Raw genomic sequence first — 15,354 nt, 5'->3', positions numbered from 1 at the left:
TGCCAGCTCGTGTCCTGCCCTACAGATCTTCAACTTTTATATTCCCACAGTTGCATGAGACATCTTCATAATTTCAAATTTACAGATACCTCCTGCTGATTCTCTTTTTCTAAAGAACCTTAGCTAATACAAGGAATAAAAAACTTACAATGACAAGAGTGAACATATAAGAAGGGTAATAGTAAAATATGATTGTGGAAAGCAGAATAAGACTGGTTTGTAGAAGATTTTATGCAGGGGCATTGTTTTTCTTTTCTTCCATATCCAGACCCTGATTCCATGGCTAGCATCTGCTGTAGTCCTACTAGAGAAACTACCTATAGTTATAAATCCAAGAAGAGGCATAGGACCTAAGCTAAGCTACAGAAACTGACCATGGTGGTGAGTCCAAGGACTGAGAACTTTCCAAAACTGATAGGGGACATTAAGACAACAGCTCCCACAAGCCTTACAGACTCCAAGCAAGATGAACAAAGAAACGCCTATATCTAAACACATCATGGTAAACCTATAGAAAATTAAAAGATAAAGAAAAATTTTTTTAAAAGAGGCATTAGAAAAGCAAAGGGTTGCATTCAAAGTAGCAACAATTATGTTACCAGGTGATTTGTCCACAAGAGAAAATAATAATAGGAAGCTGGAAGAAACAAAATATTTCTAAAATGATTAAAGAAAATAGATGCCAACCTAGAGTTCTATTCCAAAATGAAATACTCTTCAAGACTAAAGATAAAAGTATTTCAGACAGACAAAACTAAGAATTCACCAGCAGCAGACCTATATAAAAGGAAATGCTAAATGATGTCCTTCATGTACATCAATGAAAATAGAAGGTTAGAAATATAGGAAGAAATAAAGAACAATCCAAAATGATAAATACTGATAAATATGTATCTCTATGAAGGATGAAGTGATGAGATTAAAACATCAAGACCATTTTTTAAGTTTAAATATATATGAAAAATTAAAATATCTGAAAGCAATGGCATAAACTTGAAGAGGAGCATATATTGAATTAAAATGTTCAATAATTCTTGCTTTATCAGAGATAAGTTGAGAATTTCAATTAATATTAAATTTGATATGTAAAAATGCACGTTGTAAGTTTTAGTTTAACTGCTAAAAATGGTAAAAGAATATATAACCCCCAACTTTGTAAAAAAAATAAAATAAAATGATCAAGGATTAGAAAGAAAAGAGAGTAGATTTAAAATTTTTAAATATAGATTTAAAAGCAAAAGTTAAATGGATAAAGTGAATAAATGGATTGAGTTTTAGAATCTTAAAATGTAAAAAAAAAAAAAGATTGGATTAGAATATCTCAACAATAAAAGAATTGGATGCATCGTGGTTCAGTGGTAGAATGCTTGCCTTATATGCAGGAGACCCGGGTTCAATTCCTGGACCATGCACCCCAAAATAAACAAACAAATAAATAAATGAGGACATAGAAAGGTTGAAAATAAAAGAATGGGAAATATACAGGTGATTAATATAATACACAAAAGAATGCTGGTGTGATCACATTAATAGCAGACAAAGCAGTCTTTAAGGCAAAAAGGATTAGTAAAGATAAAGATGAGCACTTCATAATGATAAAGATTTAATTCACCAGGAGTTTATGAAAATTCTAAATTTGTAGAACTTCAAAGTACTCTTCCTTTAAGTGATATTTTAATTGGGAAAATATTCTATAAACATGGTTAAACTACATTTTTAAAATTCTGCTAAATGATCAGATTCTCAATGAAGATGAGCTCCCCAAATGGCAATATTTTCACAGCTATCTCTTTGCCTCATTTTAGAAACTTTCTTTGACAAATATTTTTACAAGATAAAATTTGTCAAATATACCACAGGCACACAAAGTGTCTAACCAAGACAGCCAAGTCAGACCTTGCTTTATGCATCTCTTGTTTTAATTTCTTCTCATTGTGTCATTTTACTAGAATAAAACTATAATCATGATTATAGCATGTTCAGTGAGTCCTGTGAGTCATTACAGTGAATCACTGAACCTGAGGGGGAGGTGGGAAGCCCCTCATTTGCAGCCAGTTGGGGGGCCTGGGACCCTGAACTTGTGTCTGGTGCCTGAAGGACAATCTTGTAGAGGATGTTGTTTGGGTTTGCTAATGATGCCAGAATGCACTATGCCAGAAATGGATTGGCTTTTAACAATGGGGATTTATTAGGTTACAAATTCACAGTTCCAAGGCCTTGAAAATGCCCAAATTAAGGCATCAGAGAAAGACACCTTGAGTCCGAAGAAAGGCCAATGGCATCCAGGGTTACTCTGGCACATGGGAAAGCACGTGGCTGGCGTCTGCTGGTTCCTCTGCACCTGGGTTGTGCTGCTTTCAGCTTCTGATCCAAGGGCCTTTCTTTCTCTCTGAGCTTCTGTGGGCCCTTGCTTCCTCTTCTGGGGTGACCCTCTAAGCTGTCTGTGTCCTGCGGGTACACTCATGGTGTCTCTGGAGTGTTTCTCTCTCTCTCTCTCTGGACTCCATATCAGCAATCTCTAAAATGTCTCTGGACATTTCTTTTAACCCTCTAAATGGTCCTTGGCTCTATCTGCTTTTACTGTCTTTATATCTTCTCACAGAGGACTCTAGTAAAGAGTAGTAAGACCCACCTTGATTAGGGTAGGTCACATCTCCATGGAAACAACCTAATCAAAAGACTCCACCCACAATAGGTCTGCACCCACAAGAACAGATTAGAAGAGCATGACTTCTCTGGGGTACCTAACGGTTTGAAATCAGAACAGTTGCCCTTAGCCTGTGAGGGCTGGCCTGGTTACAAGTAGAGTCAGAAGTGAATTGATTGAGTTACTGCAGTATTTGCAGTTGGAGTCAGGAGCTGTTGTAGAAGTTGCTACTGAAATTTCCAATAACCTTCTCAACATGGCCAATCTCACTCATTTTATCAGCAAACATGCTGTTTGATGTCTTTTGGGGGGAGAAGTATTTTGGCAGGAAAGCACTGAGAAAAAAGAGGCAGATTATTGCTGGTCATTTTTTCAGATTTAATCGCATTTGAAGTGAGTTCTTTGTTCACTGCACAAGTGTGTCACCCACTTCTAGATGAGGCATGACAGAAGCTGGAATTACAAAGTATCTCCCAAACTCTTCCCAGCTGTTTGTAATGCAGTGATAATAATGGTTAGTAAAAAGATGAAAAACCAAGGACAACTGTTGAACTAGATAGAACACCAGGCCAATAGATATAAACTGGGACTGTCCAAGGTGTAATGGGATAAAAGAATTAGATTTGGTACCTTGTTATCTTGGCCAACTTAGTCATAAATTCCCCTTTTGAACTACCACACTAGTTAGCCCTGTCTTGGGCAAACTGCAATTAGCAAAGTTGGCCTTGCCCTGTCTATGTCTCATGCCATAGAGTTTAAAGCTGTCAATCCCCAGCATCCACAGGAAAGCTCAACACCTCCCCTATGGGTCATAATAAAAATGAAAGCCTGGGACTCATTTTTTTTTTTTTTTTTGTCTTCCCTCTTCTCCCCTGTCCACTGACTTAGGCAGAAGCCTAGGTTAGATAAGCCCTAGACCCCTCCACCATCATTCCCCCTCTCCTCCAACAGGCCCATGGATCTCTTTCATCAGATCAAAGAGCTGTTCTGCTCATACATTCTTGGCTGTCTGCTATCTGTGTTTGTGTCCAAAAAACTAGGCAAGCCAGAGCCTAAGACCCTCCTTTTTATAATTCAAAGCACGTAATAAAAACCCAACAGGTTTCTAATGGTACCTAACAACAACTTAAAAAATGTATATGGAAATGCTAATGTCTAAGAAGAACCAATACATTCTTGAAGCATAAGGTGGAAAGACTTCCTGTATTGGAAATCAAGGCTTATTATAATGATATAGCAATCAAGAGTATGTAGTATTGGTACAGTTATGGACAGGCAGATACATGGAATGAAACAGAGACCCCAGAAAGAGAATAATTAATATATGGATAGCTGAATTATGAGACAGTTGGTACTGCAGAACTGGGAGGAAAGATGACTTTTCTCTAAATTGTGATAGGACAATTGGATATCTATATGGAAAAAAATAATGTAAAAACTGGGAGGTCAAACAACAAAACTCCTAATGGATACTATATGGATAAAATATCATCAAGAACTCAGCAAAGGGAAAAATTCTTAAGAGGAACAAAAAGTATTAAGCGAAAAACACAAGAAGGAGAAATTGGACTACATTGAAATTTAGAATTTCTCTTCATCAAAATTCAAAATAAGAGTACAAAGAGGTAACCCAGGAAGTGGGGAGATATTTATAATACATAAATTAAAAATTACTAACAATTAAAAAAATAAATGAAAGTGATCAACACAATAGGAAAGGGTCAAGAGTCTTTAAAAGGAACCAAATTGCTAATAATCATATGAAAAATTGCATAAACTCATCTTCATCAGGTAAATGCTAGTTAAAACCAGAATGAGACACCAGTAAACACCCAGTTAATTGACTAAAATTAAAAAAAGAAAACTGACAATAATAACTATCAGCAAGGATGTGAAGTAATGAGAACCCTCTTTTACTGTTGGTGGGAATATAAATTGTTAACACTTTGGAAAACAATTTTGGCACTATCTGTAAAAGCTGCAAATAGATATAACCTAAGGTACAATAATTGCACAAGGATATTTATAGCAGTCTTAACCATAATTATCTCAACCAGAAACAATTCAAATATCCATCAACAGTAGACTAGATGGCTAAAATGTGGCATATTCATACAGTGAAGTGCTATGCAGCACTGAAAATGAAAACAACTACAGTGTCTCACGACACCATACTGTATTTACAAATATAATGCTAAACAGAAGATACAATGCTGTATGTTCTAAACTGTTAACATAAGGAAAATTCAAAAACAGGAGAAGCTATACAAAATATTTAGGGAGAGGTAGTAGAATGATAAAACTATAAAGAAAAACAAGGAAGTGAGAAAATCAAAGTAAAGAGAGTTATTACATTTAGCAGTGAGCAATTCAATGGGTTCCCAAAAAAGAGCCCCAAGAGAGCTGGAACTATTTTACGCTTGACCTTGATCGTGGCTCAGGGTGTTCACTTTCTGATAAGTTGTTGAAGAATACGATTTTATGTTGTGTACTTTTATATATTTTTGATATATTTTAAATTGTAATAAAAAGATACACTCCAAATATCAGGTTTTTGCTCAATCCTCATCACACATTATTATTTGGAGTATAACAAAGCTTAGTCTTTTTGCCTGTATTCTTTTCAAGGGTTGCATAAAAATATAACTGTGTGGAAAATTGAATGAAGATCTCACAGAATTTCAAAGTTAAGTGTTTGGCAGCAAATTACAAACAGTACATGTAGTGCTAAAGAACATTTTTTTCCATTTGGAATTACATCTGAACAGAATATGATAAAAAAAAAAAAAAACATGACAATGGCAGGAAGTTACATCAGCTCCTGACTTAAAAGTATTTCCTTCTACTTATAGTGTCTCATGAATACTGCAGTAATGTTTCCTAACCAGAGACTCAAAAATGCAGTAGATGTTATTCTTTTAACTCAAAGTGTTGTAAATTATTAGCCAATTAGATCTGAAGCCACCTCACAGAATAATGCTTTTTGCTTATATTATTAAAGCTTTACTTAAGATATGCTTTTTGCCAATACTTTGGTGCTTAAAAGGATATTATTGCCAAGTAATGAGGCTCCAGGAAAGATTTTTATTTCTTCTGCAACTGCATTTGAAGATATAACAGAACCTTAGCTTTATATTATTAATTTACCCTACATATAAAAAAGTATAAGATCTATTATAAATGATTGCACGATATTATCACTGAAAATCAGCGGTAATACTTAAAACTTTGTTGACAGTGTATGCTACTAGTCAGCAATAAATAAAAATGCCCAGTAGTTACTTGATAATAGACTCATTATTCAATTTTTTTTCCTTATCCACAGTTATAGCAATACAAAAATATAAGGCCATTTGTAAATTTCGACCAAAATTTCAGGGAATTGGACAAAATTTCAGGGAAAGAAATGTCCTGTTGACTGAAAAGAGGTCATAGAATGTGATGATTAGGATGTAAAAGTGATTTGGGGTTATAATTTCAGTGCAGTAAGAGAAGTAAAAGTCAGAAAAAAAAATTGTTTTAAACAGAGTGGAAATCAGTGCAATGGAAATATTTATTGGTCTCCAAATACCCATTCTCCCTTCTTCCTCTAGTATAAAACCCCAATTACAGTGGTTGCCCCTGTAAGACTATCTTTTACCCTTTCTTGCAGTTATATGTGGCCCTGTGTCTAAGTCCTGGCCAATGGGGTGTGTAATATTTGCAACCTCTATATTTTCCTCATCCTCTTCTCCCTTTCCACTTTTAAAAAAGCTGACATGATAATGCAAACTAGAGAAGCTATTTTAGGCCACAAAACAGAAGCTAGGTCGCAAAACAGTAAAATGAAAGGAGTCTGGGCTCCTACCACCGAAATTGTCATGTCAGTTCTGGACAGGTTGCTCAGAGTGTTGCGTAAGACAGAAATAAACTCTATTTTATAAACAATCTGGTTTTTTCTTACAGTAGTGGAACCTATTCTAATTAGCACTACAAGTTCAGACTTCTCTTAAAAAGTTCTGTAGTGAGGAGGGTAAAGAAATAAAGAAGAAAAATGAAAGATTATATTTTTAGGATGAGAGAGCTTAAGCAAAACCATGGGTTGTGACTTAATGAAAAACAGTCCTTCATTGTTTAATCAGAAAGAAGGGGGAAGATGTAATTAATGAATCCATAATGACAGAAAGCTGGTCAGTCAGTATCTGCAGCCAGGGATGGGGTGAAGGATTGTCTATAAAGGGACATGAGGAAACGTTTTAGAGTTAGGAACTGTCTTCATACTTTGCTTAGAGTGAAGGTTACATAGGTGGATACATTTATCAAACTCATGGGAAATTGTTCATGAAATAAGTGCATTTCATTGTATGTAAATCATACCTAAATGGAGTTGTTTTTTAAAAAGTTAATAAAAAGCCAAAACAAAAAATCACAAAATTTCTCAAAACCCAAGGACCCCAAGGTTCCCCAACAGAGAATCATAACAAAACAAACTGTTATAACAATTTTAGACAATCAGGTACAAAGAAGATTCTAAAAATTTTAGAAAGGAAAACAAACACACAGAAAACCAGGTCATGGACAAAGGATTAGGAATCAGCATGGGATTAGATTTCTCTATAGCAACAGTGGAGATGTCAGAAGAAATGCCTGCAAATTCCATGAAGCAAAACTTTCAAATTTCTGAGAAAAATGTTCTATTCCTAGCCAAACTGTCAACTGATTATAAGAATAGAATAATGTCACTTTCAGACAAGATGGATTAAAAAATACTTACTTTCTAAACATCCTTTTGCTGGAGACTGTTCCACCAAATGAAGGCATAAATCCAAAAAGAGGATAACATCTGATCCTGGAAACCAGGACTTCAGCAAGGAGAAGAGCAAAGAAACCCACAAAACGATGAGGACAGTAAGTCCTAGGACCACTGTGTCTCAGGGGTAGAGGGCTACCAGACTGGAGCAGGAGGACACGGTATTCCAGGGTTAAGTGAAGACGACTGATGATTAATCAATGTCTGACCATATTGAAAAGAGTGTTATGATTCATTTGAGAAGATTGTGATGCATAAAGAACTAAACAAACAAAAACACAAACAGGGCAGTTATTAACTCCAAGGCAAATGAAAAAATTTGTAAGAAAAAAGAATGAAATTGTAATACCCTGGATGGTTCAGCTGCTAGTAACATGTAAAACTATAAATATAGTACATTAATTTCACTGAAGATTATGTTTATAACTTTATTCATGGCTAGAAAGAAAGGTTTGGGGGGCAAATACTTGACAGCTAAAACTTCATCTTCCATCGAGAGATGTTGATAGATAATACCTAAAATTAAAAACATAAATAAAGATACAGCTGTGCAGGACTGCTATTAAAAAATATGGACAAAAATACGAAAATACTACTGTTGACGATATTTGCCTCAAGATGTGAATTGAGGGGTGGCCAGGAGAGGGGCTGAGGTTTGCTATTTTTTGTTATATCTTGAAGTACATTTTAACTACGTACATGTATATATATTCTTAATACAAACAGTTTAAAAACAAATGGCAATTAATATTGGGACTGAAAACCTAAACATAAAAAAAATGGAAATGCCTGACATCCAACACTTTCCCTATCTATATTGGTACAATTAAGATAGACAGAAGAGCTGAAAGAAGAGGACACAAAAATATTAGGTGGAAAGTCCCATGAGAATAACTTGAGAGAGCCGCAGACTATAATCACCCACAGAACGATTTTGCCCAGAGCCTGCCCAATTGTGTGTGAAGAAATAGGAGCTGTCCTTGGAGATGCTTTATCTCTTGTATGGCCTCTGGTGCATGTAGCTCAATCGAAGTCCTGGAGAAAGCCTGTGTGAAATAACGAAATCCACACAAACCCATTCATGGCTAGGAGGGAACATATTTAATTGAGAGAGTACCAGCTTTGGAGTGAAACAGACCTGAATTCTAACCCTCTCTCTTCCCTTATCAGCCTGGTCACCTTAAGCAAACTACTTCATTAAACCTGTTTGTTCACAGGTGATGTGGAGGTAATGACATCTCCCACATCGGGTTGATGTGAGACTTAAATAAGACAGCAAGCATGAAGCATCAAACCCAGGGACTTGCCCAAAGCCCACTAATGTTACTTCCTTCTTCTCTTCCTATCCTTTTGTGTTCCATCATTTTGTAGCAGGTGATTTGCCCATTACTACACACATGCAAACACACACACACACACACACACTCACATTTATGAGCATCCATTCCAATTGGGTTCCAGCTCTAAATTTCCAAATGCCTCCACATTCCAAAAAGGATTTTCTTCGTTTCTTAAAAAGGAACTCACTGCTTCTCTGTATAATCTCCTCTACCAAAAGGTGCTTTCTTGGATAGATTCCTTAATACACATTATTAAATTGTAACATTTACCTACCCTGCAAAGATGAAACTGAACTTGCTCCAATTAGCAGAAAAAGACATAAAATAAGGTCAGTGTTCTCTCACAATCCAATGATAATGAATTAATCTTAAGGAGACCTACCAACTCAAAACATTGATACACTTTTACCATTTCAAGGGCATGTCAAAGTGTCGAGTCTGTACTTAACCTAGACTTGCTTAATTTGTTCTTTCTGTGTACTATTTCACACTTTTGTGGTTTTTTTTCCCTAAAGTTCTTGTTTGCAAAATTTGACTTTAAATCCTTCCTGAATAGCCTCCCCCACCTAATATTACTAAGGAGTAAACAAAGTTTGGTCCACAATTTCATTTTCATTTGAAACTACAATTACCCAAAGTCAAAAACTGTATTTGAGGACATTTTGGGGAAACTGTGGTCTACAATGAGGCAGGTAAAACAACGAGTAAAAGTTGAGACCCTCTCCTCAAAATAATCCAAAGTCCGAAATGAGATAAATACCCAAAGTACAATTCACAGCACATTAATCTGAGTGCCTCCTTCAGGCAATACAATGTTCTGCAGCTTTCATAAAGATAATTACCACAGGTAACCGAAACAATGCCTCAGTCTGAGGTGCGTGTCAGTTACTGTCAGATATATTACCTCTTTCAATTCTCAAAGCAATCACATATAGGATGAAAAATAACAAATTTTGGTCTAGAATTCAGGTTTCTTGTTTTCTAATTCACTGAATTTGAGCATGGCTGCAGAAGTTAATATTCTTGAACAACAACAGTAACAATAAATTTTTTTTTTTAAATCCCTCCTGTGAATAATTTGCCATTGCTGTACGATATCTATTTTCCTGGTTAAAATGATATTTGTGAAAATCACCTCACTTGGTGGTCCAACTCAGTAGGCAAGCTCTATCATTGCCACTTTTAGACAGTTCTCGTCATTTTATTTTCTAAACCTTCATTTACAGGAAACAGAAGATTAACATTTTCTGTCCTCAGGGCATTCTCTTCTTGCGATGGTGCACACCACGATTTCCGCAAAGCACACTCTTTCCTACTTGGCTTAATTCTAGGTGAGAGGATTCTTCAAGTACTCACTTTTTGGGGGAGAGGGTATAGCATTTTTATTAAGACCACTAACATTTTTTGAAATTAAAATTAAATACCATTCTTTTCTTTTCCTTTTTTTATTTTTTTAACAAACGTGCCTTCTTGTTTCTGTCTTCCCTTCTAAAATCTCTTGAAATAAATGAGCTACTATTATGATGGAGGATATGCATTTCTTTTAATTTTAAAAATTTTTTTAAACATATAAACACAAACATTCTTACCATATGATCATTCTATTATTGGTATATAATCAATAACTCACAATATCATCACATAGTTGTATATTCATCACCATGATCATTTCTTAGAATATTTGTATCAATTCAGAAAAAGAAATAAAAAGAAAAAAGCTCATACATACTATATCCCTTATCCCTCCCTCTCATTGACTGCTAATATTTTCATCTACCTAATATATTTTAGTCTTTGTTTCCCCTATTTTTTCTATACCCCTTATCACTCCCTTTCATTGATCACTAGCATTTCAATCTACTAAATTTATTTTAACATTTGTTCCCCCTGTTATTTATTTATTTTTAATCCATATGTTTGACTCATCTGTCCATAAGGTAGATAAAAGAAGCATCAGATACAAGGTTTTCACAATCACACAGTCACATTGAGAAAGCTATATCATTATACAGTCATCTTCAAGAAACATGGTTATTGGAACACAGCTCTACAGTTTCAGGCACTTCCCTCCCGCCTCTCCAACATACCTTCACTAAAAAGGTGACATCGATATAATGTGTAAGAATAGCCTCCAGGATAACCTCTCCACTCTGTTTAAAATCTTTCAGCCATTGACATTTTATTTTGTCTCATTTCTCTCTTCCCCCTTTTTGGTCCAGAAGGTTTTCTCATTTCCTTGATGCTGAGTCCCAGCTCATTCTAGGAGTTCTGTCCCACGTTGCCAGGAAAGTTTACACCCCCTGGGAGTCATGTTCCATGTAGAAAGGGGGAGGCAGTGAATTTGCTTGTTGTGTTGGCTGAGAGAGAGAGGCCACATTTGAGCAACAAAAGAGGTTCTCTAGGGGTGCAAGTGCTCACTTCTAATATTTTGTTTTGGGTGGGCCATGGTGGCTCAGCAGGCAGAGTTCTTGCCTGCCATGCCAGAGACCCGGGTTCATTTCCCGGTGCCTGCCCATGTTAAAAAAAAAAAATTGTTTAAAAATTACCTGACAATTGCAGCTAATTTTGTACACTCCGTATGTCAGGTGCTTTAAGGCAGCGTAAATGAATTACATTTCTAAAAAAAAATACAACTTTGCTTTTACATTTTCCATAATTAACTACCATGAGGCTATGGTTAAGTAATAAGACTTAAAAGAATTCCGTAAAGTTAATGAGTGGCACAGTTAATTATATGAGTATAAAAAATTGGAATCTGTGGCAACATACTACAAATTACAAACTTAATTTAATTGGGTTTTTCTCATTTTTGTGCATTATTCCTTTTAAAATCCACATGTAGGGCATAGGGAACTTTGCCCCACCCCAATCGATCTGCTATTTTTACTGGTCCACTTACTAGCTTCTTGCATAACACCTCTAACACACACATTTCTGTTAGTTTTCAAAAGTAAGAGTTATTATCAATTAAGAAGCTATTATTATCCCTTAAATATTGATAGTAATATAATAATAATACAATCAGAGATATTGGATTGATCATTGATGACTGACATGCAAGATTCAGGTCAAGCAAGTATTAAAGGATTAGGGTAAAATGAAATTATAACTCTGGGGAAGGTTTTTAATTTATCCACAAGAGAATAAAAAATAGACTGTGATAAAATAAGTTTAAATGAGCCAAATATCATAATCCACTATTGTCACTATCCTGAAGGAGAATACCATAAGAGGAAATGAGTTTAATTACTGCATGAACAATTTCAGTCAAAATCTATATGGATTCCAGATATTGAATCTTTAAAATGGTTATTCAGTTATCAACAAGGTGTGTAAGAATCTGAAAAATAGACTACATTCTCAATACAAGGTGGTATTTCAAAGTCTTACCACTTGCAATATTATATCAGTTATGATAGTTAAGCAATGAATGTTTTTCTTTTTTATATGTTGTTTGTCGGGGTCACATTTCATTATTTTTCCATGTGAGTATCCTGTTATTGCAGCACTACTTATTGAACTTTCGCTTGTTTGGTTGGGTTTTGTCTGTTTTCGCTTGTTTGTTTTTTGGGAAATGCATGGACCAGGAATCAAACCCGGGTCTCCCACATGGCAGGTGAGAATTCTACCACTGAATTACCCTGGCACTCTGTTGAATGCTTCTTATTTATCAATTCTTTCAGGTTGTTCACCACTTTAGAAATATAATTACATCTTCATTTCATGCTGCCAAATTTTTAAGGATGGTTATTTAAACAGCAAAACTTCAATCTCACTCAGCTACAGTACACCAGCTACTAACTGGGAATGAAAGAGATGGTTATTTTCTCCATCTGAAGTTATAGGTGAAGAAAGTATTTTCCTCAAAACAACAGACAGCCCAGCTGTAGCTATTAGTAGATGCGTAGTTGAGACATGCTAGTAGTAGATGGGGCTCAGGAAATGCTGCCTTGAGCCCATGTCTCCGAGATGATCACACAGGGGTTGAGGTGAGCAGGACCCTTAAACCTAACAAGTCAGGAGAATGGGGGAAGCTGAACACAGCATCCTCTGCACACACGTGGTCATGCTCTTGAAAACTTCTTTGCACCAGCCTGAAACCTCCTATTGCCTTGTTATTAAATAGCATCACACATGCTACCTTTTGGGTGTACAAAGTTTTAATCTTCTATATCATTGACAGTTAACTGTCTACCGAAACTTGGCCATCCTCATTCCTTAGCAAAATGCTAATGCTCCGAGCTGCCCACTCGGAGACTTCATTTGCCAGCTACCTTGGATTCAGGTTTCTCCATGTGACTGGTTTCCCCCAAAGGAATGTGAGAGAGTTTTGTATCACCTCTGTGATGGAGCTTTTAAGAAGCAGATGGACCTGATGTAGAGAACTCCAAAGTCACAGGAGATGTTGAAGTCCAAATGTGGAAAAAGTCTGAATGGTTTGAAGGAAGAAAAACTCCCACTCATCAGAAATTTCCACATTGGACTGTAACATGAGGGAGAAATTTTTTTCAAAGGTGTTATTTATCAGAATAAGTACAGTAACCCTATTCCCAAAACCTAGGATAAGATACAAGAAAAACTAATTTTTTTTTAAGTTCTGGCTATGGAAATATCAGATAAATGATTACAAACATTTTTGGACTGGTCTCATCAGTGAAAATTTATAACACTGAAGAAGAATTCCATTAATCCAAAACATTTAAGAAATGCCAGCAGCCACCTTTTAGTTAAGAATTGAAAAGGTGTTGAAACAGGTTAGGACCCCTTCTTGAGAAAAATGGTCAGGATGAAGGAAAAATTTAATTTGGTAACTGTAGAATTCAAACAGATTAAAACCATAGATGGAGGCAAGAGTAGGAGAAAGGTATAAAGAGCAAACACTACTTTTCTAGTCCAGAAGACATTAGGCAAGTTTTTCCATCTCAATTTTCTCCTCCATGAGATGTGTAATGTATGCTCTGTTTATTGGTTAAAGAATGCTGTCAGATTAAAAAACTTTAAAAGCTGTCAAGTTCTAAGAAAAATAAGGTAAAATAATTGCTAGCAAATTAAAATAATGAGAACTGTCTAGATTGAAGGATAATAAAATTAGATTAATGCTATTTTATCTTTTAAATTCCATTTGGAAATTTGTAATTACATATTTTAATTTAGGTAATAGAAGTTTAGAAATAAACTGAGAGGTGAGAATTAAATGGTTGCTATATTTAAGAATGGACTATGTGGATATTTTAAATCAAGGAGTATATATTTTTAGAGAGTCTGAATATTTGGGCAATTAGATTTTGTTTTTCAATATAGGGAGTAGGTCTTTTCAAAACATAGCTGTTTAATTATATACTTGGGAGGAAATCTATCCAATTTGCTGAAATAATTATATTTAATAATTTAAAATCGACCACTTATTTATCCATAAAGGAAAAAATGATGAGTTGAGATTTTTTAATTTACAAGTCGAAAGACTATTTAAGTTGTGTTTTGATCTGTTTCTAAGAATTTCTATAGCAACTGTCATCATAGTTTTTAGATTCTCAGAAAAAGTTATTACAACATTTGGGAAAACTTTCACTAAATTAAAGTTTTCACTCTGGTATAAGTATGGGATATGGAGGAAAGTGAGAAAAAAAGGATGTAATTTTTTTTGGTTAGGTGATTGCTATCTAATACTTGGTACTGCAAATTATACAAACTGGGGTATTAAAGATCAAAATTTCACCTTGGGAAAATATTTTTCAGATATTCCAGAAAGGTTACAAAATACTGAGACAGATCAGAGCAATAGCTTAGTTATATGTGTTCCTTGAGGCAACATATGTGAATTGATTTTACTACACAAGGTACATCAAGCATTGTCCTCTCTGGCCTGATAACTTCCCTCAGGTCTACCTGATGACTCAAAATTAGCTGACTTTTGGGTGTGAATCAGATGGCCATGAGGGACCTCTGCCTCAGAAGGCACTCAGCATCTTGTTGATTTCTCTATTTACCACCCTATATGGCATCTGTGCCAAGACTTTGCTGGCAGCAGATTAAGCTACATTCCACATACACACACACACACAATAATATATATATTATATATATTATATATATATTATTTTTATGGCTCCCAGAGGCTGCATTTTAACTTACCTTAATTTCATTATGCTTGAGGCCCCTTCTGTTTAGCCCTACTAAGTCTCCCTACTTCCTTCCACCTCCAGCTATTTGCCTGATGTCTTAGTTTCCGGCTGCTGAACCAAATACCATACAACGAATGGGTTTACCAGCAGGAATTTCCTGGCTCACAGTTTCAGAGGCTAGAAGGCAGCTTCCTCCCAGGGCGTGTAGGGTTCCGGCTGGCCTGCCATTGGCTTTCTTGGCTCCCCAGATGACCTCCTCTTTCCCTTCCAGGCTCTGCTGACTTTGGTCTCTATTCCTCTCTTCCTAAAGCCTCATGTAATTGCATCTAGGCCCCACCTCACTCTGTTGAGGCATACCTTTACTAAAAACAGCATCTTCAAAAGGCCCTATTTACAAAGGGTCAACACCTACAGGAATAGGTTATAAAACTAACATGTCTGTTTGCTTTTTCTCGT

General features: G+C 35.6%; 1 protein-coding gene across 8 annotated transcripts in view; it reads right to left on the bottom strand.

Moving 5' to 3' along the window:
- Window positions 1-15,354, bottom strand: part of INPP4B (inositol polyphosphate-4-phosphatase type II B) — a 934,219-nt gene that overhangs the window by 596,517 nt on the left and 322,348 nt on the right. Inside the window, exon 1 of one of the 8 annotated variants that reach the window (XM_077139947.1) lies at window positions 7,401-7,689. The exons of the other annotated variants lie outside the window; for them this stretch is intronic. The gene's annotated coding sequence lies outside the window, so the exon portion shown is untranslated. Of the gene's footprint in view, window positions 1-7,400; window positions 7,690-15,354 lie in introns of those variants that run through there. 8 annotated transcript variants of the gene reach the window in all.

The sequence above is a fragment of the Tamandua tetradactyla genome, chromosome 22 (assembly GCF_023851605.1).
Source record: "Tamandua tetradactyla isolate mTamTet1 chromosome 22, mTamTet1.pri, whole genome shotgun sequence".
Taxonomy (NCBI): Eukaryota; Metazoa; Chordata; class Mammalia; order Pilosa; family Myrmecophagidae; genus Tamandua; species Tamandua tetradactyla.
The sequence above is the reverse complement of the archived record's forward strand: the minus strand, read 5'-3'. Positions and strand labels throughout refer to the sequence as shown.